At 44.4% G+C, this 6,061-nt stretch overlaps 1 pseudogene; it reads left to right on the plus strand.

Moving 5' to 3' along the window:
- The window catches only part of LOC124034967, a 258,182-nt pseudogene extending 252,624 nt beyond the window's left edge, over positions 1–5,558 (plus strand).
- The last annotated feature ends 503 nt before the right edge of the window (positions 5,559–6,061 follow it).

Consider the following 6,061-nt stretch of genomic DNA (forward strand, 5'->3'; position numbering starts at 1 on the left):
AGAGACAGGCAGACAGAGGCAGAGAGGGTGGCAGACGGAGGCAGAGAGGGTGGCAGACGAAGGCAGAGAGGGTGGCAGACGGAGGCTGGTAGACAGGCAGGCAGACAGAGGCAGAGAGGGTGGCAGACGGAGGCAGAGAGGAAGGCAGACACAGCAGGTAGACAAACACAGCAGGTAGACAGACACAGCATGTAGACAGAGACAGGCAGAGGGAGGCAGAGAGGAAGGCAGGCAGACACTTGTTGAAAACACATGTTTGCTGTGTAATGATCCTGTTTCTCTTATTGTGAACATTTTTCATGACAGTGATGCATCTCTGTGATGAATGCTGGTTTTCCAGAAATCGTGGTTGAACGATTATTGAAATCAGGAGGGAAATACGGAAATTATCCTACCGGGATTTCTGGAAAACCTGGGAATTTTTGACATACAGCAACCTTTGTTCTGTATGTCATTTCCTCTTTAGTATATCAGCTGCTGAACATAGCCCTGGTCTATGTCCTAACCAGGAGGAACAACGTTGACCAGAACCCTGATTGTGTGATGCTGGTCTATGTCCTAACCAGGAGGAACAACGTTGACCAGAACCCTGATTGTGTGATGCTGGTCTATGTCCTAACCAGGAGGAACAATGTTGACCAGAACCCTGATTGTGTGATGCTGGTCTATGTCCTAACCAGGAGGAACAACGTTGACCAGAACCCTGATTGTGTGATGCTGGTCTATGTCCTAACCAGGAGGAACAATGTTGACCAGAACCCTGATTGTGTGATGCTGGTCTATGTCCTAACCAGGAGGAACAATGTTGACCAGAACCCTGATTGTGTGATGCTGGTCTATGTCCTAACCAGGAAGAACAACGTTGATCAGGACATCTCATTTGATTGAAATAGATACACTTTGATATCTCAGCTGTTTGTTTTAGCAAATACAGAAGTGATAAGGAGAGCGGACGGCTTCTCTTTTGCATAACTTTTACTTATACAGGTTTGTCTCACTGAGATAAACACATCTTCTGGAAGAGAGACCTGTTCAAAATAGCAACAGTGGACAGGAAGTGAGGAAATCTTTGTTGTGGCTGTTGTGGATGTTTTGAAGGTTGTGGCTAGATGGTATACAAGCTACAGACAGGAGTGACTTTTCATAGCAGGTTAGGACAGCATTTTAGGTAATCCTAACCTTAACCTTTTACTACAGTGGGATAAATCAGGGTCACACAGTGTTTCTTGGTCATCTTAAAACAAATCAACTTTGAAATGAAAGTAAACACATCACAAACATGGTAATGGGCTTAAAAACGTGGACTTCTACCATGTCAGATATAGAGTGGACATGTGGTACATGTTGAGTTAGCATCCCAATTTGACACTTTATATACTTCACAGAAGATTGAAATATAAAAACGTTTGACATAGGGTCACAGAGGATTTTCGGCAGCTCTTTTGAAAAATGTAAAAAACAATTATGAAATTAAAAATATTAACATTCCACCCATGAGGCCACTAGAGGGCGATTTGACCATTTGACTGAAGGAAAGGGGGAGTAACCCAATTCTCCTGAACATTGTCCTAAACATAACCCACATTCTCCTAACCTTGATGCGTAAGTTCTCCTAACCTGCTGCGTAAGTTCTCCTAACCGGCTGAGTAATTTCTCCTAACCTGCTGAGTAAATTCTCCTAACCTGCTGCGTAAGTTCTCCTAACCTGCTGAGTAAATTCTCCTAACCTGCTGAGTAAATTCTCCTAACCTGCTGCGTAAGTTCTCCTAACCTGCTGAGTAAATTCTCCTAACCTGCTGAGTAGATTCTCCTAACCTGCTGCCTAAATTCTCCTAACCTGCTGAGTAAATTCTCCTAACCTGCTGCGTAAGTTCTCCTAACCTGCTGAGTAAATTCTCCTAACCTGCTGAGTAAATTCTCCTAACCTGCTGAGTAAGTTCTCCTAACCTGCTGAGTAAATTCTCCTAACCTGCTGAGTAAATTCTCCTAACCTGCTGGGTAAGTTCTCCTAACCTGTTGCGTAAATTCTCATAACCTGCTGAGGTAAATTCTCCTAACCTGATGAGTAAATTATCCTAACCTGATGAGTAAATTCTCCTAACCTGATGAGTAAATTCTCCTAACCTGATGAGTAAATTCTCCTAACCTGCTATGAAAAGTAATTTCCGTCCATAGCTGTATACCATCTAGTCAAAACCATGTTTGAATGGCCATGCTTTAAATAACACGTTATGTCCACAACATGGTCACAACTAAACTATAAGTTATCAGAGAATACAAGTGTGTTGTTGTTGTTGCTGTTTGGCTTGTTATTTGAATCTATATCAGCATCATCTGTGGTAATATTGTTCTATTCATGTCTCATCAAGGAACATTTCCCTCAGTAGATTGAGGAGATAGGCCGAAGCGGTAGCTATTAGGTACAGTGGAGCAAAAAAAAGTATTTAGTCAGCCACCAATTGTGCAAGTTCTCCCACTTAAAAAGACGAGTGAGGCCTGTAAATTTCATCATAGGTACACCTCAACAATGAAAGACAAAATTAGGGGAAAAAATCCAGAAAATCACATTGTAGGATTTTTAATGAATATATTTGCAAATTATGGTGGAAAATAAGGATTTGGTCACCTACAAACAAGCAAGATTTCTGGTTCTCACAGACCTGTAACTGGTAGTGGGAGAACTTGCACAATTGGTGGCTGACTAAATACTTTTTCCCCCCACTGTAGGTATTGTCGACAGACACATCCATTTCTCTCCGATATACTGTATTTCACTGTGGAACTTTTTGTCACAATGAAAGGTGTTTTATTGCATCCATGTCAGGTAATTGCCTCAATAGTAAGAGGCAGCAACAACAACAAAAAACTGTTTGGTTTAGGGGGCAGATAAGGGAGCTAAGCTAGCAGATTCCAGTTTCATTACGTTACAAAACACACGCGTTAAGGTTCAAAACATCCACATCAACTAATAATGCAAGTTCTCGTGTCTTCAGAAGGTCCAAGCATTGCGCTTCTCCCCCCCCCTCCCTCCTCCTCCTCCTCACCCCCAAACACACACACACACACACCACACACACACACACACACACACACACACACACACACACACACACACACACACACACACACACACACACACACACACACACACACACACACACACACACACACACACACACACACATATGATACTGATAATCAAATGTTACCAACAGCCAAGCCCACGCCAACAATACGCATTACTAGTTTTCCCAGAGATCAGACTGACATATTTCCTTGGGGAAGCCTGTGTTGTGGCTTTGCGGCTGCTAAGCTTGTGTTTTTTTAGGCAGGACATAAGCTGTTTGAGTTGACTTTGGTTTAATGCCCCCCCCTCCCATTCTGTCTTCCAGATAAAGAAATACTTCGAGCTGGAGCCTTTAGCCAAGGGGAAGCGTTGGATCCTGGAGGGCAGTACGACAAACAACATGGTGGCCGTGAAGGAGAACTTTACCCAGCTAATCAGACTTCTGGAGGACACGGACACAGGGCTACCCGCAAGGATATGATGCTAATGCTACATTAGAAACAGGCCCACCCGCAAGGATATGATGCTAATGCTACATTAGACACAGGGCTACCCACAAGGATATGATGCTAATGCTACATTAGACACAGGGCTACCTGCAAGGATATGATGCTAATGCTACATTAGAAAGAGGGCTACCTGCAAGGATATGATGCTAATGATACATTAGACACAGGGCTACCCACAAGGATATGATGCTAATGCTACATTAGACACAGGGCTACCCGCAAGGATATGATGCTAATGCTACATTAGACACAGGGTTACCCACAAGGATATGATGCTAATGCTACATTAGAAACAGGGCTACCCGCAAGGATATGATGCTAATGCTACATTAGCATCTTATAGCAAAGGACATCATAGCTTACAATTCTAGGGAGAGAGAACGTTTTTGTAATGTTACCCGTAATGTTCCCATAATGTTTGAATGTCCAGTTTAGTTAGTTAAGGGAACATTCTATGTTAGCAAAGAAAACTTCTGAGAACCTTTTTAGCATGGTGTTAAAGTTAGGAGGATATTCCCTTAATGTCAAGCAGAACTTATCTAGAACGTGGTTACAACGTTCTTAGAATATAGAACATTAATGTTCTCGACACGTTTTATAGGATGTTGCAAGAACATTCCTGTGTACAGTTTTCTGAGGGTTAGGAGAACATTCATGCAATGTTCCCATGAAACTTGTCTAGAACATTTATAATCTTAAATTCTGAGAACATGGTAATCATGTTCTGGGTAAGGTCTACTTGACATTAAGGGAATGGTCTCTTGGAAACATTCCTTGCGCATCACGGGAACATTCCTATGAAAATGTTAGTTTATGAACAAAGGATGGTATGACATTAATGCTAACGTTAGCATGTTGAGTCGAAGGATGGTATGACGTTAATGCTAATGTTAGCGTGTTGACTCAAGGGATGGTATGACGTTAATGCTAACGTTAGCATGTTGAGTCGAAGGATGGTATGACGTTAATGTTAGCATGTGAGTGAAAGGACAACCACAGCAAGACCAGCCAGTGTTCACAGTCACACATTGACACGGTGAAACGTCTTTGCGTTCACGTAGTTGATTTTGGAGTTGTGTTTTGTTCTCACAGACTCTTGTCTCGCCCAGTTTTGGAAGCGGGATTAAGTAAATGGAAGCAGCGCAGCACAGAACAGAAAATTCATCTGTAAGCGTTCAACAGAACAGCTACACAACACGTCCTCCTTTCCAAAACAAACTCAGTTCCATTCAACCCACCAACTGATGCAGTTGTTTTGTTCGTAATGAAGAAAACTCCTTCAACTTTCTCAGTAATGGAAGCTGTTTGTTTACCACTATGTGTGCCATGTCAATGAAACCCCTGCGGCGCCATTCACAGGCGTACGGCATTCCTCAAGTCGTCATCATGAACACACTGCAGTGACTGCAGCTCATCTGTAAATATGTTTAACATTTGGGATAATTGCTTCACCGTATGTCTACCTGAGCAGCACATATGCCTGAAATTAGCCAGAAAAGTGCCAGTTGGCCTAGTTGTTCAGTCCTGATAACTAACAATGTTCTGGGACTCAAGGAATGAGGTCTGAAGCCTTCTGTTGTGTGTTAACATACTGTAGTTACAGAGAAGTGGGTAGTTATTAAAAACACAGCAAGACAGGTAGGCAGGCAGACAACATCCCCCTTTGAGTCTTTGAGTCCCATACTAGTCTCTAGGTCTATAATAGGATATTCCTATGCAGAACAATCTGTATGGCAAGACAGAAGTACTATAGAACATGGGATGAAGGGGTTAGGGGTCGTGTGGGATGGGTTGGAATGCTAATATCAATCGCCGTCGGCAACAGCTGCGTTTGACACGGATTTGTCCTGCCTGCCAACCTAATGCCTTCCAACTGTCTGTCTGTGAAGACCCCCCTGTCTAACACCCTAGGACCCCCCACCACATCTCGAGTCCCCCAACACACCCCCACCACACCCTCACTACATCCCGGACCCCCAAAACACCCCCACCACATCCCGGACCCCCAAAACCCCAACCACATCCCGGACCCCCAAAACACCCCCACCACATCCCGGACCCACAAAACACCCCCACCACATCCTGGACCCCAACACACCCCCACCACATCCCGGACCCCCAAAACACCCCCACCACATCCCGGACCCCCAACAAACCCCCACCACAACCTGGACCCCCAAAACACCCCCACCACATCCTGGACCCCAACACACCCCCACCACATCCCGGACCCTCAAAACACCCCCACCACATCCTGGACCCCCAAAACACCCCACCACATCCCGGACCCCCAAAACACCCCCACCACATCCCGGACCCCCAAAACACCCCCACCACATCCTGGACCCCCACCACACCCCGGAACCCCCTGGACTCCCAACACACCCCCAGACTCCCAACACATTCTGTAAATGTCACGTTTTATAAACATTTGACAGAGATTCCTAGGGATGTTTCTCTGAAATGGCTGTGATATTTTAACTAT

This window comes from Oncorhynchus gorbuscha, linkage group LG05 (genome assembly GCF_021184085.1).
Source record: "Oncorhynchus gorbuscha isolate QuinsamMale2020 ecotype Even-year linkage group LG05, OgorEven_v1.0, whole genome shotgun sequence".
NCBI lineage: Eukaryota > Metazoa > Chordata > Actinopteri > Salmoniformes > Salmonidae > Oncorhynchus > Oncorhynchus gorbuscha.